At 40.4% G+C, this 25,352-nt stretch overlaps 1 protein-coding gene across 6 annotated transcripts in view; it reads right to left on the bottom strand.

Annotated features, from left to right (window-relative positions):
• The window catches only part of LOC134340353 (R3H domain-containing protein 2), a 265,555-nt gene that overhangs the window by 157,335 nt on the left and 82,868 nt on the right, over window positions 1–25,352 (bottom strand). For 4 of the 6 annotated variants that reach the window (XM_063037499.1, XM_063037502.1, XM_063037503.1 and 1 more), the window contains exon 2: window positions 1,261–1,464. The gene's annotated coding sequence lies outside the window, so the exon portion shown is untranslated. Of the gene's footprint in view, window positions 1–1,260; window positions 1,465–7,653; window positions 7,737–25,352 lie in introns of all 6 variants that reach the window. The other 2 variants (XM_063037500.1, XM_063037501.1) reach the window with 1 other exon arrangement.

Below are 25,352 nucleotides of genomic sequence, written 5' to 3' on the forward strand. Positions count from 1 at the left end.
CCATCCCATCACCCCTACAGACAGATCACTGTGCGTCACTTTATGTGTATACAATCAGTGTTATTTGTACATTGCGTTTTGTAGGATTGCTTTTATATTAATTGTTTTTTTTGTTTTTATGCTGCATCAGATCCAAAGTAACAATCATTTTGTTCACCGTTACACTTGTGTACTGAAGAATGACAATAAACAATCTTGAATCACATATTAAGTATTTAAACCAGATTGACAACAACACTGGCCATTCCAGAGCATATTAGAACTTGCGGTCCAACTCATTCACATGCAAACCTTCACGATGTGCAACCTCAATATACCTGTAAACAAACTTGATGCCAGAGTGTCAGTTAACTAACTGAAAGACTGGATTACCCATGGCCCACCTCAGTCAAGCACGAATACTTCCCCTGGCTCTTCTCCTCACACCCTGCCAACCTCAACATAACCTGCACCTAGTGCAACATCTGAAAGACCTCTAAATAAATCATGGGTTTTAAGGTCCAGAACTTTAAGAGTTTGATCCATATATAGGTCACTAAATCAGTTTTACAATTTGAACCTGTGGCCTTTTGGTCTTGCGCGTTTGCAAAACTATTTCTTATTTAGAACATAGTCCAAAATGTTCATGATTTTAAATACAAGCTCACTTCTGAGATGTCACCACTAAAGATTGAAAAAGCCAAGTCTTTCCTGCATTTCCTCAGAAGGCTTGATGCTAGAGGACAACCTTATAGCTTTTTCTATTATATCCCTCAGTGACTGCAATTGGAAAAACTCTCAAAGAAGAGTCCAAACGAAGCAATGTGCAGTTCAATCACAATTTTCTGCTGTTTGTATTCAAGTTGTGTGCACAGAATTGCATTAGCCTATGCTATCAGCAATGTCAAGCTCTTTTCTCCTTCACCCTAGGCTGTTTCCACAGCAAAGTGTATAGGGTACCTGCTTCTCCAAAAAAACTTTGCATATTATGTATTAACGGATCAAGGTTTAGGAAGATTCATTTACCATTGTTCTGCTCATTCAACCAGATTGCTGCCTCACTCAACTGTAACTTGCCATTTGGAAAAGAAAATGAAAGACCTTAATCCTTAAGTGGAGAAATAATTCCTGAAACAAAAATTTAAATGGTGACATTTTGAAACATCTAAAAAAACCCTGTCAGGACCCATTCTGGACTTCTACTTAAACAGAAACTCTAAAACAACACACAATATCTAGGCAAATGAAGCTCATTCAGAAAATGTTGCATAAAAGTCTTACCAGAAGCTGCAGCCTGTTGTAATTTTGTACTAAACCCGTATCACATAAAAAGCAAACTTTCTGGTCAAGAAGTGATTTCTCAATGGAACGGGACTTGTTCAGCGTTGATATATGTGTATCTCATGTTGCTGATACTTGTGAAGTTTTCTGGATTGAGTACAGTATGTCTGTGGTCAAAGCATGCCGTTATCTCTCCTGTGCTTCCTGTGAAGACAAAAGACATGTCTCAGTTAACATACATTCTATCCATCAAAAAGTTCTTCTGAAAACTTTTGCTCTCAGTGCTAAATTTTCTTGAGAGGATATCGTCCATTGTGGTCACTAAGGCAAGGAGGAATTGTGAAAATCCATTCAACCACAGGATGGCCAAGATTCTTAAAGTATGGTCTTTCCATGAAGTATTGGTATTTTAATGAATGAATGTTGACACAGAATTTTCAACAAAAGAAGCAGAGATCAACAGCAACATCCATTCTGTATCCATCATGTGTTGCTGCTGGCTTTCTAAAACAGCAATCAGTAGAGATCCATGGAGTGAAGTTACAATAAACTAGGGGGAATTCAGTTGCAAATAACACACTGCATTCACTGCACCACTGCACTCCCCCCCCCACCATGGTGATTTAAATATGCCTGAAAAAATCTGATAACTGTTTTCCATCTTTTTCTGCCTCAAATTGCTTCCATTTTAGAAAGACAAAACTTTTAAGGAGACCTACTTTGTTCATTTGTGGAGATAATTATCCCTAAGCCATGAAAAGGCTTAGTAATTTCTATCGACTTGGAAGGATTTCAGACAGGTTTCTTATGATAAAAATGCTTTCTGAGTCTGAATTCAAAGAATAAAGGCAAATGCCTCTGTCAAGGATCCACCATAAAAACATACATAATATACACACCCAGAATCCACTCTATTAGGTACACCTGCACATTAATGCAAATATTTATTTTTATTTATAATTAGATACTTTACTGATCCGAAAGGAAATTACAGCATCACAGCAGCATTACAAGTGCACATATATACAAATATTATAAGAGAAGAAAGAATAAAAACAAGTCATTTTAAAAATAGGATATACAAGATTAACAAGTCAAAGATTACAAGATCACTTCCCCAGCTACGGCCTCATGCAGCGCTCTTTGGAACAGTGCAGTTGTCTTCATCTATTACTTAAAGTGCTCCACTGTTCAGCCAAGATGGCAGGCAGGGGGTGAGAAACATTGTCCAGAATTGCCAGGATTTTCCGTAGCGTCCTTCATTCTACCACAGCCTCCACTGTGTCTAGTTTGTCTCCTATAACAGAGGCCAGCCTTTCTAATCAGTTTACAGTATTGAGCCTTTTGGCATCACCCATGTTGCTGCTATTGCCTTAGCACACCACTGCATAGAAGATTGTACTGGTGAAAACAGACTGGTAGAACATGTGAAGGAGAGGCCTGCATACTCTAAAGGACCTCAGTTTCCTCATGAAGTCAGAATCAGAATCAGGTTTATTATACTGGCATGTGACGTGAAATTTGTTAACTTAACAGCAGCAGTTCAATGCAATACATAATCTAACAGAGAGAAAAAATAAATAATAAATAAACAAGTAAATCAATTACGTATATTGAATAGATTTTTTAAAAACGTGCACAAACAGAAATACAGTATATTAAAAAAAAAGGTGAGGTAGCATCCAAAGATTCAATGTCCATTTAGGAATCAGATGGCAGAGGGGAAGAAGCTGTTCCTGAATCGCTGAGTGTGTGCCTTCAGGCTTCTGTACCTCCTACCATATGGTAACAGTGAGAAAAGGGCATGCCCTGGGTGCTGGAGGTCTTTAATAATGGACACTGCCTTTCTGAGACACTGCTCCCTAAAGATGTCCTGGGTACATTTGTAGGCTATGCCCAAGATGGAGTTAACTAGATTTACAACCTTCTGCAGCTTCTTTCCGTCCTGTGCAGTAGCCCCTCCATACCAGACAATGATGTAGCCTGTCAGAATGCTCTCCAAGGTACAACTATAGAAGTTTTTGAGTGTATTTGTTGACATGTCAAATCTCTTCAAATTCCTAATAAGGTATAGCCACTGTCTTGCCTTCTTTATAATTACATCGATATGTTGGGACCAGGTTAGATCCTCAGAGATCTTGACATCCAGGAACTTGAAACTGCTCACTCTCTCCACTTCTGATCTATGAGGATTGGTATGTGTTCCTTCGTCTTACCCTTCCTGAAGTCCACAATCAGCTCTTTCATCTTACTGACATTGAGTGCCAGGTTGTTGCTGTGGCACCATTCTACTAATTGGCATATCTCACTCCTACACATCCTCTCGTCACCACCTGAGATTCTACCAACAATAGTTGTATCATCAGCAAATTTATAGACGGGTATTTGAACTATGCCTAGCCACACAGTCACGTGTACATAGAGAGTAGAGCAGTGGGATAAGCACATACCCCTGAGGTGCACCAGTGTTGATTGTCAGTGAGGAGGAGATGTTATCACCAATCTGCACAGATTGTGCTCTTCCAGTTAGGAAGTCGAGGACCCAATTGCAGAGGGAGGTACAGAGGCCCAGGTTCTGTAACTTCTCAATCAGGATTGTGGTATCAGGAAGTAGAGGTGACTCTGGCCCTTCTTGTACACAGCCTCTGTGTTTGGTGCTCCACTCAAATCTGTCGTCCAGGTGCACCTTCAGGTATCTGTAAGTCCTCACCACATCCACATCCTCACCATCATAGTAACACGGCCTTTCCGGCAACCCCTGATTTAACCATGCCTAATTACAGGACAATTTACAAAGACCAATTAATCTACAAAGCAGTACATCTTTGGGCTGTGGGAGGAAACCAGAGAAAACCTATTCAGTGACGGGGTGAATCACACTGAGGATGTGGATCTGGTGAGCTTAGGAGAAACAATGGTGCCTAACAGTGACTCCTTAGCTTGCATCTTCGGAAACAGCTCTATTTCTATCTTTAATATCTCTATTTTTCTCTTTCAGGGTTCTTTTGAAGACCCTGACCTGGAGTTACGCGCTGACTTCAGTTCTTTGTGGGAATGGGACATGCTCTCAGGGGTCTCACAACTGGCCAATATTCAATATGCCAAGTACACGGCCAAGAAGATTAGCTCGCCTTCGGAGTTTCAGGATTTTGTAGTCCAGAGGTGGGTGGACTTGAGGTCAGTGCCTCTGCAGGAATGCATGCAGGAAATTGGTACGTTGTGGGAGACAGAAAATCTCTGGCTGTGTGCCCAGAGACCCAAGTTCTTCGGGCACAGAGCTTGGAAAAAGCGATGCAATAGACTTTTTCCATCATAAATCAGTGAGTTGTTTGTTATGTCTCCCCTCTCGCTGTGAAACGGAGACACCTCTTTTTCCTGAGAGTGCGAGAGAGAGAGTGAGATACACAGACTGTGGCATGTTGAATACCAGGTGAACGAACAGTCTTTGGGGGTACTGCAAGTCTGTGTCTTCAGTGAGGTTTTGCTGCACGCTTGAGTTCTCGGTGGGGGAGGGGGACTGTTGCTTTGCTGCTGCTTACACGTGGGGGGGGAACTGGGGGAGCTTTGGGGAATCTAACATTTAACTGTCATTCATTCTTTGGGGCACTCCTCTGTTTTCATGGATGGTTGCAAAGAAAAAGTACTTCAGGATATATATTGTATACATTTCTCTGACATTAAATGTACCTTTGAAACCTTTCAATATACCAACTCCATACAGGCAGTGGCGGGAATATCTAATCAGCCGATCATGTGGCAGCAACTCAATGCATAAAAGCATGCAGACATGGTCAAGAGGTTCAATTGTTCAGACCAAACATCAGAATGGGGAAGAAATGTGATCCAAGTGACTTTGACTGTTGGTACCAGACAGGGCATCTCAGAAACTGCTGATGACCTGGGATTTTTATGCACAACAGTCTCTAGAGTTTAAAAAGAATGGTGCAAAAAAAAAACGAAAAAATCACACAGTAAATGGCATTTCTGTCAGCAAAAATGCCTTGCTAATGAAAGAGGTCAGAGGAGAATGGCCAGACTGGTTCAAGCTGACAGGAAGGCGCTAGGAATGCACAACACTTCAAACCTTGAAGTGGATGGTCTACAGCAGCAGAAGACCACAAACATATACTCAGTGGCCACTTTATTAGGTACAGGAAGTACCAAATAAAATGGCCACCGATTGTACATCTCCTTGGTTAAGTATTGAAAATGCCTGTTGTGGGTTTAACATATTCCAGGTGTGCATTAAATGTGCCAATGCCCATTACTTAATCCTGGGTTATGACCAGAAACCCAAAACATATAAACAATTCATTTGCAAATAAAAAATTTTCAAGTACCTACAATTACAATCTCCACTGATATTCTCTCATTTATTATGCAAATAGCATTATTTGCAGTACCACAGGAATCAGTTATAATGGTGCTGCATTTATTATGTGAGGCACAGTTATTTTATTCTATCAGCACTTAAGGCTGCCTATGGAATCATTATGTCACTATTTTAAGACCACCATTTCTATCATTATTAACACACCTAATCTGAACAAGAATCTCTTCCATTACATGCAAAGGTTCAAAATCTGAGCCTCCAGCATTTTAGCATTTTTTAAAATAGTAATTCAGAAACATTGTAAAATCTTTTCTTTAAATTTGACAGACCATCTGTTACCTCCTTTAAATATATGTTGTTATTAATAACTAAAGCAATGAAATTGAAATCCAATGAGTTATTTGTTTCTTTCTCGATTCTTATGTACTTGTGTAAAAATACTAACACCAAACCAATTGTGCCTGCTAATAACTGATGCAAACCATATTGCATTCCTAATGGTTTTAAGGAAATAAGTTAACAGGTAAACAGAATAAGTACATGCTAAGTTAGGACAGTCAATAGCACCTTGCAAATCAGTTATTTTTATGAAGCCAAAATTTAGCATTAACGGACAAAAAGTACATTTTCACTGCATATCATTTTGATAAGAAAAAGGAGTCATAATTAAGTATTTAAATAAATGAAATAGTTAAGGTATATAATAGAGTCAGAAAGCACAAATAGTCCTTTAGTGATGTTTCAGGTGTATAACAAAAATAAAGATAAGTTTTATTTATCGCAAACAGTGGCATGCAAAAATTTGGGCACCCCTGGTCAAAATTTCTGTTACTCTGAATAGTTAAGTGAGTAGAAGGTGAACTGATCTCCAAAAGTCATAAAGTTAAAGATGAAACATTCTTTTCAACATTTTAAGTAAGATGAGTGTATTATTTTTGCTTTGTACAATTTTAGAGTGGGAAAAATAGGAAAGGAGCACAGTGCAAAAGTTTGGGCACAACAAGAGATTTGAGCTCTCAGATAACTTTTACCAAGGTCTCAGACCTTAACTAGCTTGTTAGGGCTATAGCTTGTTCACAGTCATCATTAGGAAAGGCCAGGTGATGCAAATTTCAAAGCTTTATAAATACCCTGACTCTTCAAACCTTGTCCCAACAATCAGCAGCCATGGGCTCCTCTAAGCAGATGCTTAGCACTCTAAAAATTAAAATAAATGATACCCACAAAGCAGGAGAAGGCTATAAGAAGATAGCAAAGCGTTTTCAGGCAGTCGTTTCCTCAGTTCATGATGTGAAGTCAAGTCAAGTCATCAAGTCGCTTTTTATTGTCACTTCAACCATAACTGCTGGTACAGTACACAGTAAAAATGAAACAATGCTCCTCCAGGACCATGGTGCTACATGAAACAGCACAAAACTACACTAGACTTCAGAAATACACGGGACTACATAAAGTGCACAAAACAGTGCAAAACAGTACAATAATTAATAAACAAGACAATAGGCACAGTAAAGGACAATTTACAACATAATAATAAATGATGTAAATGTAAACAGTGTTTTAGCAGGAATTGAGAAAGAAGTGAGCAAAAATTGCAAAAGGAATGGCAGTTAACAGGAACGGTGGAGGTCAAATTGAGGTCTGGAAGACCAAGAAAACTTTCCGAGAGAACTGCTCTTGGGGAACATTTCACTGGTAGAGGGAAGAATGAATTCAATTAAATACCAGCAAATTCTGGAAGCAAACATCACACTGTCTGTAAAAAAGCTGAAGATGAAAAGAGGATGGCTTCTACAACAGGATAATGATCTGAAACACACCTCAAAATCCACAATGGACTACCTCAAGAGGCGCAAGCTGAAGGTTTTGCCATGGCCCTCACAGTCCCCTGACCTAAACATCATCGAGAATCTGCGGATACACCTCAAAAGAGCAGTGCATGCAAGACGGCCCAAGAATCTCACAGAACTAGAAGCCTTTTGCAAGGAAGAATGGGCGAAAATCCTCCAAACAAGAATCTTAGCTGGCTACAGAAAGCGTTTACAAGCTGTGATACTTACCAAAGGGAGTGTTACTAAGTACTGACCATGCAGGGTGCCCAAACTTTTGCTTCAGGCCCTTTTCCTTTTTTGTTATTTTGAAACTGTAAAAGATGGAAATAAAAAAGTAATCTTGCTTAAAATATTAAAGAAATGTGTCATCTTTAACTTTATGCCTTTTGGAAATCAGGTAATCTTTTACTCGCTTAGCTACTGACAGTAACAGAAATTTTGACCAGGGGTGCCCAAACTTTTGCATGCCGCCGTACATCAAAACATACAGTGAAATGTGTCATTTGTATCAAATCAAATCAGCAGGGATTGTGCTGGTGGTAGCCCACGTATTGTCATATTTCTGGCACCAACTTAGCGTGCCCATAACTTACTAACTCTAACCCTAACCATACGTCTTTGAAATGTGGGAGGAAACCAGAGCACCTGAAGAAAACTCACACAGCTGAAGGGAGAACATACATACTCCTTATGGACAGCAGCAGTAATCAAATCCCAATTGGTGATCACTGGCGCTGTAAAGCGATTGTGCTAACTGCTACGCAACCATTTCTTACTGTGGAATTACCAGTGAGATACATATGTTGTTCATAAACAAGACTATAAGGTATAGGAGCAGAATTAGGCCATATGGCCCACCAGTCTACTCCGCCATTTCATCACGTCTGATCGAAATTTCCTCTCAGCCCCAGTTTCTTGCCACCGCCCCCCCCCCACAACCTATATCCCTTCATGCCCTGACCAATCCAGAGACTACCAACCTCTGCTTTAAATATAAGTAAAGACTTGGTATCCACAGCTGCCTGCAGCAAAGAATCCCACATTCAGCACTCTTTGACTAAAGAAATTCCCCCTCATTTTTATTCAAAAAGGACACCCCTCTATTCTGAGGCAGTGTCCTCTGGTCTTATGACTCTCCTACCATAGGAAACATCATCTCCACATCCACTCTATCAAGGCCTTTCACAATTTGCATATGTGCCAATAAACATTTTGGACAAGAGCTCGTAAAGCATTATAGGGCAAGGCGCAAGAGCCGGGGGGAGGGGTGGGGGGAGTGCAAAAGGGGCAAGGAAAGCGGGGTGGGGTGGCTGCAAAAGAAGGCAAGGCGTTGGCCCTCTGTGGACTGCCAGCAGAAGGGGAAATAAAAAGTGTCAGAAGAGACTACTGCAGTAGGCTAATGCTCTGCTCCCTCCCTGGCTTCCCCCTCCCTACATACCGAAATTATAACCTGCACTGCCATTTTATGGCACCATTCATGCTTTTTGAATTGCTGGTGAATGATCCAACCAACGCATCATTACTAAGCCCCAGATTGAAAAGAAGTAAATGAAGTCCTAAGCATGTGAAATATAGATTCAATTACAGTCCCTGTGAATAATTCAAAGTGCTTCATTAAATGATCTGAACAGTTAAAAAGGCATCTCTAAATAACACATCTTGAAGGCATATTGCAAATGAATAAAACTATGATTTACAATAGGTTTAAACAGAATATATATAAAGCTAATCTCATGAATAAATCCGTTAACATTTCCTCAGATATTGCGCTGCTGAGAAGGAAAGGGTTGCTATGGAAACCATGAAGATGACGACAGCTGCTCAGTAAGAAAAAAAATGGAATTAACATTCAGCAACCTGCTGGCTGTCAAACCTTTCACTTAAGACTTCTAGTGCACAAAAAAGACGACGTCATATCCTTTCAGGCATTCCCCGTCATCTGTGTTAAATGCATTCTATCCTGTATCCACCTAAAACACCAAAAAAAATCTCACATATACGTTTGGAACAATAACACAATGAATTGTTACCTTCAACTTAAGGCAACATCAATAATTTGTATAATCCTTTTTTTTTGTCACAAAGTGTACTGTGTAAATTATTCTGAGCATGGGTAAAGTCAACAATTACTTTGGAAGTAAAAAGGTACAGAACTAATTTGTGGCAGTTCAGGTCAGAATTGCAGTAAATTAGTTCCATACCTTTTTGTGAACCGTACTGGAATGAAACTTCTATTGATCTTTGTTCAGCTTAAGAAATTGCAACCCAGGACTAGAGGATCTGCAAGCACAAAGTACACAATATACAGCACTGCTGTTAAAAGAGGACAGCTATAAGAAGCGTTAAGTCATAATTACAACAAAAAGAAATAACCACTGTTTAAAAGAAACATTCGTCATTCAACAGAAATCACAGTTCAGCCTCCAACACATAAATCCAACACATAAACTAACTTTTGTAAATTAGTGGCTTACAGAAGACAATGGCATGTATTTTGGTGCATCAAAAAAAGGCAAGTCGGTGACAGTTTCATTTAGTAAGAGAAACACTTACTGAAAGCACAATAATAATTTTCCACAAACTTGGATTGGGGAATGCAAACGCACACTACAGTGTGCATTTTGAGCTACATAAAGACAATGGAGAAATCCCACAAGAGTAACTCGAGATGATGAATCTAGAATATTGCACGCATTAACACAAACATTTGAGTTACAGTTACTTTACTGCAATCTACCAGCAATGTGTTAAATAAACCCCTTGATATTCATTATCTTTATTTTACAGGAAACTTCTCTGCCTAAGATGCAAGTTTATCCTAGAATCTTTCCAACAGAGTTTTTTTTTGGAAAATGTCATTTTTCCACCACTGGATACCCAAGTCCTGTAATATTACAAGTCAGTTTACTTTCATTAATAGCCCCAATTAGTGTGAGCCAACAACTATCTGTAACTACACCAAACAATCCTGCTATCAGTTGAAACCAAGAAGCATGTGATGATAAAATAGAAGAACTTTATTTGAAGTTTAGAAGTCTTTGTACATGCTCCTACTGCCAAAACAAAGAATAAATACTTTAACTGTAATCACATTGATGTAAGACCACATACATGTCTAATTCAGCCCTAGATGCTGTTTAAGTTATCCATGCAATATACAGGTTTCCCCCACCATCCGAAGGTAGAGCATTCCTATGAAACGGTTTGTAAGCCGGAATGTCGTAAGGCGAAGAAGCAATTACCATTTATTTATATAGGAAAAATTTGTGAGCGTTCACAGACCCAAAAAATAGCCCACCAAATCATGCCAAATAACAAATAAAACCTAAAATAACAGTAATATATAGTAAAAACAGGAATGATATGATAAATACACAGCTTATATAAAGTAGAAATACTTTTCTACAATCATTGCCACACTGTTCTCCGTAGCGAAAATCTCATGCAAGTGCTGTTGGCAGAAACACGGCGCAAGCGCTCTCAGCAGAAACACTCTCTCCAGTAACCTTTAAGCTATGAAGCTGCCAAATCATACCAAATAACACATAAAAATACACAGCCTATATAAAGTAGAAATAATGTATGTACAGTGTAGTATCACGTACTGGAATCGGGAAGACAGCGCCGAGCACACTGATGGTGTGTTAGGCTGAGTCGGAGGTTGGGGTGGTGCAGTGGTCCCCACCCTCCCCACTGATACTGATCCGCGAAGCATGCAGCAGTGCAGCGGTAGCCAGGACACATCCAGCACATCTTTAAGAAAAAAGCCGAAATAAACAAACTAATTAATTAGGTTCCGTCCGGCACATAAATGTCGGTCCAGATCAGAGGCGACGCAATCAGCAATTGCCTCTAATCTGGGCCGACATTTACGTGCCGGGTGGCACGTAATTAATTAGCTTGTTTATTTCGGCTTTTTTCTTAAAGATGTGTTGGGTGCGTCCTGGCTACCGCTGCATTCTCCGCGGCAATGTATCAGTCCGCGGCCTGGGGGTTGGGGTGGTGAGACACTGGGGTGTCATCTCATCATCGTCTGTTTCCATCAGGGCAGGCAGGTCATCTTCTTCTATGTCTGCCTGCCTCGATGTCGAAGGTCGAGGTTCGTCGTCTGCTGTGGCTGAAATGGAAGGCTTGAAAAACGACAGTATGCTTGACTGCTTAGACTCGCGCATTTTTCTATCATCTCATGCAGTTGCTTCACGCTCAGTTCCTGGACGACTTCACTTCCAGTCCGTTCGCTACTGCATTCGGTTTCGATTGTTATCCTTTCCTCTTCCAATTGCATCAGCTCTTCGTCTATCAGTTCTTGGTCATGGGATGCCAAAACCTCTTCAACATCATCTTCGTCAACTTCCACAAGCCAATCTCACTGTGTCCTTACTTGGTTCACCACGATCGAAAAGCTTAATTATGTCTAGTTTTACGCTAAGTGTAACACCATTACCAGCTCTTTTAGGCTTTTCCGATACCGTAGAACTCATCTTGCTAACGGCTGCTCACAGGCACGTGATTAAGCAACGCTGGCTAGAATGCAGTTCCAGGGGAGGAGCTTGGCTGCTCGGGGCATGCACTGCCTTTTATCGCGTGCCGCTTTTCTTGCGCGCTGCCTTTTTTCGTATCAGTGAAAACACCTTTTATTAGCAAAAACAGGTAATTAATGTAGGTCTTTTGTAACAGTGAGGTTTCGTAAAGCGAACATTTGAAAAGCGGGGGACATCTGTATAGACAACACTGAATATAGTTTGCTGCTGTAATAAGGGGTTGCATAACTTGGTACATGCTACTTCAGCTTCATTTTGCCACATGCACCATTAAATTTCATGGCAATCAACACAGATGTTGGGAGAAGTTAAAGCTTAATCTACAGACCTTACGACAATACAATCTAGATGGGGGAGAAACAATTATAATTCATTACTAGTCTAGGTCTGCAAATGTAGAACTTCCCCAAACAAATGCCTTTTAGCCTTACTTCAAAGTTAAAATAAAAAAAAGGTATAGCAATGATGTCTAAGAGTATTCAGTGGGTGAAGAATTTCTTATCCTGCAAACTATATCCATCAACAAAAGTTATGGCAGCAACATGACTCAGACACAATGTACAAGTTGGGACCATACTGCATACAACCTCATTTGGTTTTCCCATTTACTTAAGTTTTAGAATTTAATAAGACCCTGATTAAGACTATCAACTAGAGCTTGGACTGAGTCATTTGTGCTACGCATGTCCTGAGCCTCAATTATACTGGAGAGAACAAAGCTTTCTTTCTGAAATTGCTAAGCTATTTCAATGCAAGATATGATGATCCCATTGAGAACCTGAGAATTTCATTCACCCCCACACAGTTTCAGTAACAATTGACGTAGATGGTGGAAGGAGATAAAATTCATGAATTACTGCAGTGAAGTTCTCAGCAACCAACAAAGCTGCCTGCAAGACACACCTGGAAATGAAATAAAGAAAATCAGGCCAATATTCTTTGAAATTGTACAGAAAATGTACGCGATTAAGAGCTAAGAATTTGGTCTATTTGGTAACTGGCTCATTGTAAACTGCTGTTTATACATAATGTATATTAATACATCAAATATTTCAAACAATAAGCTTCACTAATGATGTACAAATAGTTACTAATCAGATCTATATCATGTTCCAGACAAGATACTCCAATCTGCACAAATTACATTTAACTGAGGAATACGTACGTGAACACTGACTACTAGAATATTACCATGACAAATAGATTCCAGTGAGCAATGGGAAAATAATGAATTACATGCAAACTTCCAACTTTTAGGTTTAAATTAGCTTAGTTTTGTTAAAGTTCACCATCTGATTTTTACAAAATCTGTGTTTGGGCAAGGAAAGAAATCTATGTCTACCTCTTCCCTCCACACCCAAAAGTAACCACTGAACCAAATCTCCACTGCCACCATAGGTCAACAGCCAAATTAATTAATTCCAAAGACAACGTTAAATCCCCAGTAATTCCTACAAATGTAACTGGCATATTTGTAATTATAATCTTTTGCTCACATGCAAACCTATAGGCTTTTAAAGGTTTCACCCAAATATAATAACATCCCACTGTACAAATAGTCATGCACACATTTGCCAAGTATCTGGATTCTCACAGCAGATAATGAACCTGCGCCGGTGTCAGATCTCTCAGTGGGAAAGCACTTTGGAGATAGTGATCACAATTCTATCTCCTTTACCATAGCATGGAGACAGATAGGAACAGACAAGTTAGGAAAGCGTTTAATTGGAGTAAGGGGAAATAAGAGGCTATCAAGTAGGAACTTGGAAGCATAAATTGGGAACAGATATTCTCAGGGAAATGTGGCAAATGTTCAGGGGCTATCTGTGCGGCAATCTGCATAGGTACGTTCCAATAAGACAGGGAAAGGATGGTAGGGTACAGGAACCGAGGCATACAAAGGCTGTTGAAAATCTAGTCAAGAAGAAAAGAAAAGCTTGTGAAAGGTTCAAAAACTAAGTAATGATGGAGATCCAGAAGATTATACGGCTAGCAGGAAGGAGTTTAAGAATGAAATTAGGAGAGCCAGAAGGGGCCATGAGAAAGCCTTGGCGAGCAGGATTAAGGAAAACCCCAAGGCATTCTACAGGTATGTGAAGAGCAAGAGGATAGGACGTGAGAGAATAGGACCAATCAAGTGTGACAGTGGAAAAGTCTGTATGGAATCGGAGGAGACAGCAGAGATACTTAATGAATACTTTGTTTCATATTCACTACAGAAAAGGATCTTGGTGATTGTAGGGATGACTTACAGCGGACTGAAAAGCTTGAGCATATAGACCAGGGGTGGTCAACCTTTTACATTCCACGTGTCAATTTTTTCACTCACGAGTTCAGATGCACCATACAACTCTTGTACTCCCATTCAATTCTTGTAAAAATATATTAATATAGAACTTGTGCGTGAAAAAAAATCGCATCTGAACTCGTGTGTAAAAAAATTGACACATGGAATGTAAAAGGTTGGCCACCCCTGATATAGACATTAAGAAAGTGGATATGCTGGAGCTTTTAGAAAGCATCAAGTTGGATAAGTCTCCAGGACTGGATGAGATGTACCCCAGGCTACTGTAGGAGGCGAGGCAGGAGATTGCTAAGCCTCTGGCAATGATCTTTGCATCATCAATGGGGACGGGAAAGGTTCCGGAAGATTGAAGGGTTGCAGATGTTGTTCCATTATCAAGAAAGGGAGTAGAGATAGCCCAGGAAATTATAGACCAGTGAGCCTTACTTCAGTGATTGGTAAGCTGATGGAAAAGATCCTGAGAGGCAGGATTTATGAACATTTGGAGAGGCATAATATGATTCGGAGCAGTCAGCATGGCTTTGTCAAAGGCAGGTCGTGCCTTACGAGCCTGATTGAACTTTTTGAGGATGTGACTAAACACACTGATGAAGGAAGAGCAGTAGATATAGTGTATATGGATTGCAGCAAGGTATTTGATAAGGTACCCCATGCAAGGCTTATTGAGAAAGTAAGGAGGCATGGGATCCAAGGGGACACTGCTTTGTGGATCTAGAACTGGCGTGTCTACAGAAGGCAAAGAGTGGTTGTAAATGGGTCATATTCTGGATGGAGGTCGGTCATCAGTGGTGTGCCGCAGGGATCTGTTCTGGGATCCCTTCTCTTCGTGATTTTTATAAATGACCTGGATGAGGTTGGGTTAGTAAACTTGCTGATGACACAAAGGTTGGGGGTGTTGTGGATAGTGTGGAGAGCTGTCAGAGGTTACAGCGGGACATTGATAGGATGCAAAACTGGGCTGAGAAGTGGCAGAAGGAGATCAAACCAGATAAGTGTGAGGTGGTCCATTCTGGTAGGTCAATTATGATGAGCAGAACATAGTATTAATGGTAAGACTCTTGGCAGTGTGGAGGATCAGAGGGATCTTGGCATCCGCGTCCATAGGACACTCAAAGCAGCTGCGCAGGTTGACTCTGTGGTTAAGAAGGCATACAGTGCATTGGCCTTCATCAACTATGGGACTGAGTTCAAGAGCCGAGAAGTAATGTTACAGCTTTATAGGACCCTGGTCAGACCCCATTTGGAGTACTGTGCTCAGTTCTGGTCACCTCACTACAGGAAGGATGTGGAAACTATAGAAAAGGTGCAGAGGAGATTTACAAGGATTGGCCTGGACTGGGGAGCATGCCTTATGAGAATAGGTTGCGTGAACTCGGCGTTTTCTCTTTGGAGCAGCGGAGGATGAGAGATGACCTGATAGAGGTGTATAAGATGATGAGAGGCATTGATTGTGTGGATAATCAGAGGCTTTTTCCCCAGGGCTGAAATGGCTAATACGAGATGTCAGGGGTAAAATTTTGATTTGATTTGATTTTTTTTTACTTACACAGAGTGGTGAGTGCATGGAATGGGCTGCTGGCAACAGCGGTGGAGGTGGATATGATAGGGTCTTTTAAGAGGTTCCTTGACAGGTACATGGAGCTTAGAAAGATAGAGGGCTATGGGTAACCCTAGGTAATTTCTAAGTACGTACATGTTCGGCACAGCATTGTGGGCCGAAGGGCCTGTATTGTGCTGTAGGTTTTCTATGTTTCTATAAAAATCTGAAAGGAGAGTCAGATAGGCAGCTTAAATACTGCTTTTTAGGGTATTACATCTTTAAGTTTCAAATAAGATGTTCTTGGATTGACATTGTAATTGCTAACTTTACAATCATTTGCTTTCTATCATAAACATTGATTACAAGAGATTATTTTATACAGTAAAACAAAGCCTCGTGATCTCTTGAGGTGGGGGTCTTTGATACTGGATGCTGCTTCCTTGTGGCAGTCCTCTATGTAAATGCATCCAATGGTGAGGGAGTGCTTTGCCTGTGATGGACTGAGAAATGCTGAAATATGCTGCAACTACAAATCAGACATGGATGCAATAGTTGGAGCTACATTATACCTGACTGAAAGCATGGAACGTGCAGTACTGGAACAGGATCATTCAGTCCAAATGTCTGTGTCAGTTTATACTGACATGAAACCCCTTCCATCAAATAGATCCAGCCCTATCAAATGAACCTATTCTTTTTGCCTTTGTGCTTATTTAGCTTTCACTCAAATACATCTATGCTGTTCACCTCTTATCTATTGGAAGTGGAAAACTTTTTAACCACTTATTAGTTAATAAACTTAAATATAATTCTCTCTCAAGCTAATTTGAGACGATTTAAAATTTGTGGCTTCTCATTTTGGCTTTGGGTCTAGTGCAGGTGAGATCAAGTCTCACAAACCTGATTTGAGTTTTTCTGAGGTGGTGACAAGAAGAGTTGACAATGGCAGAGCAGTGGGCGTATTTTATGAGGACTTTGGTAAGGCTTTGGACAAGGGATCTGATGTGTGTTAACAATCTAGATCCAAACTTGCGCGAAGTAATGATGGTGTTAAAGAACAGCTTCTTTGAGCTCATCTGCGGAAGCAGCTTAATTTCTACCTTTAATGTCTCTTTTTTCCTTTTCAAGGTGGATGGGTTCTAACAGTGTCCTTTACTTGCAGCTGTGCTCAAACTGCAGTCCTTTGCGGCGATGGGACCCACTCCTGGGACTCGTTGACCAGTTGTTGCAAGGTTGCAGCCTAGAAGGCAAGCGCGCCTTCAGGGTTCTGAGACTCTGTGGCCCTGTAGATGAGCCAATTCTATCCCAGTGCCAATGACTGAAGCATCATGGGGAAAAAAAAACAAACATCAGGAACAGCGGATCAGCTGTTGGAGGTCTCTGTACACAGCAAACCACTCCCTCTTTCTCCCGTTGATGGTGGAAGAGTTTGCTGCCGATCTCGAGTCTCGGCAGACTTTAACACTGTACATCAGCAAGTTGTTTGCTTTTGTTGTCTCCCCCCTCACTGTGACAGCTCTCTGCTCTTTTATTAGGTAAAGAGAGAGCCTGTGGCATGTCAAACTGGTTGAGTGATCAATTAGTTTTTCTATACTACAGATCATGGTCTCTCTTGGGGGCTTTGCCTTTGCTTGCTTGCTGGGTGGTGGATGCTGTAACAAATGCAGTACTGCAGAGACTGTTACTTAACTTGAATATAGGAGGTATGTTTAGTAAGTTTACAGGCGGCACAAAAAAAAATCGGTGGAGTCATAGTAACAAAGGAGGCTGGTATAGGTTTCGGTGGGACATAGATCATTTGAAAAGTAGAGCAGAGCGTTGGCAGATGGAATTCAATTCAGACAAGGGTATGGTAGTGCACTTTGACAGTTCAAATCCTGACAAGACATCTGGGAATACTGATCCATAACTCCTTGAAAGAGGCTTCACAGATAGATAGGGTTGCAAAGAAGAGATTTTGGCCCAATGACCTTCATAATTCTAAGTATTGGGTACAGGAGTTGGGACATCATGTTGAAGTTGTATAAGCCATTGGTGAGGCCTAATTTGGAGTATTCGGTGCAGTTCTGGCCATCTGCCAACAGGAGAGATAGCAATAAAATTGAAAGAGTACAAGGAAAGTTTACAAGGATGTTGCCAGGACTTAAGGACCTGAGCTATACAGAAAGGTTAAACAGGTCAAGACTTCATTTCCTGGAGTGCAGGAGAATGAGGAGAGGTTTGATAGAGGTACATACAATTCTGAGAGGCATAGATAAGGTAAATGTAAGCAGACTTTTTCCAGAGATTGGGTGAGACTAGAACTAGAGGTCATGGGTTAAGAGTCAAAAGTATTTAAGAGAACAAGAGGGGAAACTTTTTCACTGAGGGTGGTGAGAGTGTGGATCGAGCTGCCAGCAGAAGGGGAGATTCATGTTCAATTGCAACGTTTAAGAAAAGTTTGGATAAGTACATGGATAGGAAGGGTATGGTGGGCTATGGTCCAGGCTATGGTGCAGGTCAACAAGATTAGTCTGAATAAGTTCGACAAGGACTAGATGGACCAGAGAGCCTGTTTCTATCCTGTAGTACTCTATGACATTTGGAGCAAATGGCAGTAACCTTAGGTACATTGACTTGATGTACAAAAGTGACTTGATGTACAAGTACATATCTTCCTGAAAGCAGCAACACAGGCAGATAGGGTAGTACAGGCAATCAGTCTGAGAGTTGGGATATAGTGGTGCAGTTGTATAAAACATTGGTTCCACCATACCGAATAGTATGTACAGTTCTAGTTACCACAATACAGAAAAGATGTGACAGCAATAGAAAGAGTGTGGAAATAATTCACCAGGGTGCTGCCTGAAATGGAGAATTCTATTTACAAGGAGAGATTGGACAGGTTGAGCTTATTCTCACTGGACATAGAAGGCAGAGGGTTGGCCTTATAGGGGTTTATAAAATTATGAGGGACATAGACAGGATAGAGTCTTTTTCCCAGGACGAGAGGGCACAGGTTTGAGGTGAAAGGGGGAAACTTAAAGGTTACCTGGGGCGTAGGATTTTCCCCACACAGAGGGTGATGAATACCTGGAATGCAGATACAATTACAATGTTTAAAAGGCATTTAAACAGGAACTTAGAAAAGAAAGGAATAGAGGACATTTGGCCTAATGGAGGCAAATGGGATTAGTGTATTTAGGTTTCACAGTGGACACAGCGCAGTGGACAGAAATGGCCCAATTCTGTGCTGTTTGAATCATAAAAGCAATCTTCGCAAAGTGAAAGCTTCTTACTTCTAAACACGAGAAAGTCTGCAGATGCTGGAAATTAAAAGCAATGCACACAAGATGCTGGAGGAACTCAGCAAATCAGGTAGCATCTATGGAAGTGAATAACCAGTCGACGTTTCAGGCAGCAACCCTTCTTCAGGACTGGAAATGACATTGGGGTGGGGGGGGGGGAGAGATTAAATAACACACAAAAAGTGCTAGAGAGACTCAGCAAGTCAGGCCTTCTTACTTACATGGATTCTCATCTGCAGGAAAGTGATAAGCTTATTTAGTCTTTCTTGATAAATTTAACCTCTGGGTTTTAGGATCATATTTATATTTTTTTCCCTCATGTCACCCAATGCCATCCTATCAGTTCTAACCCACGTGAGCACAAGACTATTTGGCTTCCCTGTCCTGTTCCACTATCTAATAAGACTATGGCTGATCTTAAACCTCAGCATTTCTTTCCTTTACCAACCCCATATCCATTGATTCCCTCAATATCTAAAAATCTATTTATCTCCATCTTGAATATACTCTGCAATCATGCCTCCACAGCCATCTTTGGTACAGGACTCCAAAGATTCACCACCCTTTAGAGGTGAAGAAATTTCTTAATTTCTTCTCATCTGTCATGAATGGTCAATGCCTTATTTTGAGATTGCGTCCTATTATTCTAGACAGCCCAGCCAACTGGGGTGGGGGGGGTGGGGGGGTGGGGGGAGGGTGGTGGGAGAAGAGAGACAATTTCTGCACTTGCTTTGTGAAACCCTGTAAGAATTCTCTATTTCTGAACTCTATAAAGGTCTAGTCTGCTTAATCTCACTCATTTAACAGTATCACTGCCAGTAGCCCAGCCAAAAAATAATCCTTTAAATAGTCATCTAAATTTTCCTATTTTAAAGAAACCTAACTTTGGATTAGCTAGAGCTCCAAAACTTATGGGAGATGAAAAATGTCTGAGGAATTGCAAAAATGTGTCTAGTTTAAGGCCAGGACATGGTTATAATTTTGTTCAACATTTCCTTCTCTTCAATTGACCAGTGTCACTGGAAAAAGCCCCCAGAAATACAATAATTGACCCTTCAATGGTAAAGCTGAAGACCTTAGGAAAGGAGAAGATTCCAATGTCAAACAGAGCACTCCTTTGTGATTAAAAGTGGGTGTGACCCTCTGCAATTACATTAGTAGAGGTAGAAAACCCAATGGCAGAATCTTTTCCATGTTGTATAACTCTGACTCAAAGAGGTTGCGATCAACAGAGGAAAGCTGAAGGCTTCTTTGAGGAGCCATGAAATGTAACCCTGCTCTTCCTGGCAAAGTAACAACTATAAAAGTCACTTAGTTATCAGCCTCCACCTTCTCCTTCTGGCAGGCTTGCTGAATACCGGAAATCCATGTAGTACCTGTTATATTTAAATGTGGCTCCCAATCATACAGCAGGAGCCTCACTCAATTATGTAAATGAACTGTATAACTGGCATGATACTTGGACACCATGAGAGCCAGTGCAATGAAAATGTCATTAGTTTGCCCATCACCAATCCTCGTCATCCCTCTCTCATCAACAAATCTCAAACTATCCCCCTTCAGTTGTGTTTTCAAAATAAAATGTAAACAGTGCTGACGCTGTCAAAGAGTTTTGATTTCACTGCCGCGTAAGGGAGAAAAAGGAAGCCAGCACGTGATCATTATCAAATGGTTCATATTGGAAGCATGAACAAGAGTCATCAGACGAGAACAGGATTTAAACCAGCTATGCTCAAATATCCTTCTAAGAGTTCACATGTCAGAAATAGCCAGATGGGCAAGATGCTCGTGGAACTGTACTATAGTAACCATAGATCAGGAGAAAATGAGAAAAATATCAAAGTACCTCAGTAGACTTCAACATGACAAACCGAAAGTCTCTCAACTCCTATCTCCGCTTTCTGCACCATTCACTCAGTAACAGATCCATCAACTGCAATACATATCACATCAGTATTCAAATTAGCAATACACACTTGAAGCCCAAGCTTAATGAACAAGGAGGAATGATATATAAAAAAAATGTTTAAACTGCTCAAAATGACAGTTCAGTAAACTGACAATCTTCTTCTTCTTCAAATTATTCTTTCTTCCTAGATTTAAACTTATTAAGTTTCCAATGTAAGCGAACAGTAATACCATCTTCTGACGCACTAGCTCAACTTACTGAAGAATCCCTAACCTGCTGACTGATAACATGACAATTAAAATCTCTCCATCCTTTTTCACCATGCAGTATACATAAACCCCTCTTCAAAAACTAGAGACTACTGATTTAAAGTAATTGGTGGAAGGATCAAGGAAAGATGAGGAAAGATTTTCTCACCTAGAGGGTTAGCAGTGGTCTGGAACTTACTGCCAAAAGGGTGGTAAAGGCAGAAACCTTCATCACATCTAAAAAGTACTTAGATTGTCATGACCAGCAAAACAGTATGGACTCTCAGCACACATTAAATTTTGAATACTGCTTCATCGTCATACAGGACAGAAACATGCCTTCAGCTCACCGCACACATGCTGACCATCAAGTGCCAATCTATACAAATCCTATTTACTGACAATCGGTCCATAGCCTTCCATGATCTTTGCAACTCAAACACTCATCCAGATGCTATTTAAACATTCTAAGAGTACCTTCGTATGCAATGCATTGCAACTTGCAATCACACTCTACTAGAGGGCCACTAGGTGAAAAAATTCCTCGGCTCCTCTCAACCTCTTACTCCTCACCTAAAATCTATGCCACCTGGACTGAGATTTTGTTATGGCTAATGTTTTGTATTACCTATCCTGTCTTTGGTTCTCAACTTTGTGCACGTCTGTTAGGTTCTCTCTCAGTCTCCGCTACACTAAAGAAAACAAATCCAGCCCATACAGTCTCTCCCCACAACTGAAATAATCCACCCCAGGCGACATCTTGGCGTTCTCTAGACCTTCCCCAGTGCAATTATGTCCTTCTTATATTACAATAACCAAAACTGTACATAGTATTCCATGTGAGGTCTAATCAATGTATTACACCCCTGTTCAATGTTCCCAGATCGTCTATCCTATGCCCCAAGCTAATGGAGGGCAGCATCCAGTATGCCTTCTTCACCAACTTACCCACCAGTGTTGCCACCTTCAGGAACTTTGGACTTTTATATTAAGGTTGATTTTTTTTGTCAATATTATATAAAGAACTAGTTAATTCAAAGGATCCAACACATTCACTCCTGAGAACTGGGTGCAAATCTACCCTAGATTGCATAAAATGGCTGTTATTAGACCTTAACAATACCAATCTAGTTCTTTGCTGTTATTAGAATTGTCGAGTGCAAACTCACCTTACTGTTAAGTGTTAAAACTAGTTTGAAGAACTTGGCAATGACAAATTAAAAAAGGAAGGTGCTCCATTTTCTCGCACTAACTTCCTTCACCTTGATGAGCAGCAAATTCCTCTCTCTCCTCCCACGGCCCCTGCCAAATAAAGATGAGAGCTTTCACTAGCTTGCAGCCCCATACAACTCACAGGAAAGCTCTACCATGGGTAGTCAAAACTGCCCAACACATCACTGGCACCAGGCTACTGCCTACCCGCCATCAAGGACATATACTATATACAGAAATGTGCTGAAAAGGGGCCAGTAACATCATGAAAGCGCCCATCCACCCTATTCATAGACAGTCTGTCTCACTCTCATCAGGTAGAATGCTATGTAGCATCCACACCAGGACCACCAGACTGTTACTTTCCCAAGCAGCAAGGCTGATCAACACATCCACCCACTAACCTGCCCTTCACACCCCCAACTACCATTACTTTATCATTACCTGTCAGTCACCTTATATGCAGACATTCCTGTGCCTAGCATCATGTTATGGACATGCAATCAATCTAAGTATTTATATTTATTGTATTTTTGATTACTAATTATGTTAACTTATTGTGTTTTTTGTGCTGCATTGGCTCTGGGGTACCAATTATTGCGTTTTCCTTTACACTTGTGTACTGGAAATGACATTAAACGATCATGAGTACCCACTTCTCTTCAAGAATAAAGAACATCTCCACACCCGAAAATTAGGAAATTCTTTGATTGTTCTAATAGACCATCTGCAGTTACAACTCCAAGATGAAACAGTCACTGCAAATTTTGGCCTAGATGGATATCAAAACCGTACTAAATTCTTCCCACTTAAAATCTACCTCCATTTATTACCTTCCTGTTACCAATTTATTATACAGTTGTTTGGAAGGTTCCTTCCATATCTTCAAGTAGCTTCCATTAAAAGGCTGACAAAGCACACACCATGACTTGACTCATCAAAAATTATGAGTATTATGCAAAATGATTGCAGTGTTACCCAGTTTCTTATTTTGTGCCTTCCTGTGGTTCATTCTTTTTCTGTTTTGATTTGATTCTGGTTCATTTGCCATTTCAGTGATTTTACTTTTCTGATATAGCTTTCTTAATTAATCAGAGGAAGCTTTTCTCTACAATGTTCTGCTGTCCTATCTAATGGCAGCCTAAAAACTCATTCACCCAAGCTATGTGATAACCAGAGCATGTATTGGTATGGTATCTGAGAAGATGCAATGTATGCAGTATATGCTTAAGTATATTATCTGCCAAGAATCTACTAGCCTGGAATAGATTAGATTTGTGCCAGAAAGCAAACAGAACATAAACTCATTAACTTTCTGGTGCATTGTGCAAGTTTGTCAGTAATCCAGCATTCCTAACATAAAATTTACAGCAAAAGAATACATTAGGTTATCACTTTCTAGCTCTCAGTCCACTGCCCTGTAGGCTGTGACTCCCAGTGATCATAAAAGTACTTAAATATGATGAAGGATACTGCGTTCATCGCCACTTTACACAGCGAGTTCCAGAATCCTACTACTCGAGTAGAACTTTTTCTCCCCCAACTGCCCTCCAACTTAAATCTATCCTATCTAGTTTCTATAGCTCTGCTACAAGACGTAGGTAATTCCTGTGTAGACCTCCCACAATTCTCAATTATGTCTACACTCACTCTTTCCTTCTCACCAAAAAAAAAGGGAAAACAACCCTAGCTCAATCACTCTCTTTATATTCTTTATAGCCGGCAACATCTTCATAAATCATCCACTGTATTTCCTGAATTAACACAGCACTCCAATAGGATGGTGATCTGAGCTTTATCAAATACTGTAATGGACAAGATAAACTTGCAGGATGCAGTTTAATGATAAGGATTTTGGAGTTAACAGACTAATTATGACTACTTAAGAACAATTATGACTAATACAACTATTTGAACACCAGTGCTGCAATTAACAATAGCCCATGGACAGTATGGACTGAAGAGACAAAGCATCAAGTTGCCAACAACTTTGATGGTAATCCATTCATTGAATAAATTACCCAAAGTACACGGAAAACAAATGATGGCACCTTATTCCCTGACACCCAACTAGCCAGTATAACAAATATTCACTCATCAGCATTACTCAATTTTGTGAGATGCACATGCCTCTGTAGTGTTGCAAATGTAAGTAGTCCATTGTATGCATGCCTGTAATGGCTTTTTTGAGAAAGTTCAGCCAAAGTAGTAACCAGGGAGAGGATAGAGGAACATGGCCAGGCCACAGAGTTCACAAAAAAAACCTAAGATAATATTTTCTGTCTTACAAATATTTAATTGGAAGACTTTTGCTCATCCACAACCGGATGTCAGACAAACAGCAGATAGCTCAGAGACAGATGGTAGACCCAAGTGCTTTCACCGTACATGTAGAACTCAACATTGTCCTTTCGAATGCTCTCCCCAAGAGACAGCATATGGATGAGAATGAGGAAAGAGATCAAGGACAGAGAGGTACAGTTGTAGGAGTGGCAAGAGAAACTGAAGATGATTTTCCAGTTATGACCATGACAAATGCAGTGAGTAATAGTGAAGGCTTCAAACATGGAGTTGCAAGAAAAATAAACGGGTTTATGAGCCAGTTAAAGGAAACTGGAACATGTAGCACGTTTGCAAAGTCAAAGGAAGCAACAGCACTTTTCTTTCAGAGTACATGTAATTTGTAGGAATGATGGCCAGTATCCAGAAAACTTAGAAACATCACCTAAAGTAAGGGTGAAGGGGGAAGTTGCCTGCCCATAATTTGATTGGAATGGGGTCGAGAATGCAGAAAGTGGGTCACATGAATGAAATAAGTGCAAAAAACAAGAGCTTTGCATGTGATCGTTATACACCCCAAAGTCTTTTTTAATGACTGATTAAAA

The sequence above is a fragment of the Mobula hypostoma genome, chromosome X1, assembly GCF_963921235.1.
Source record: "Mobula hypostoma chromosome X1, sMobHyp1.1, whole genome shotgun sequence".
In the NCBI taxonomy this organism is placed as follows: domain Eukaryota; kingdom Metazoa; phylum Chordata; class Chondrichthyes; order Myliobatiformes; family Myliobatidae; genus Mobula; species Mobula hypostoma.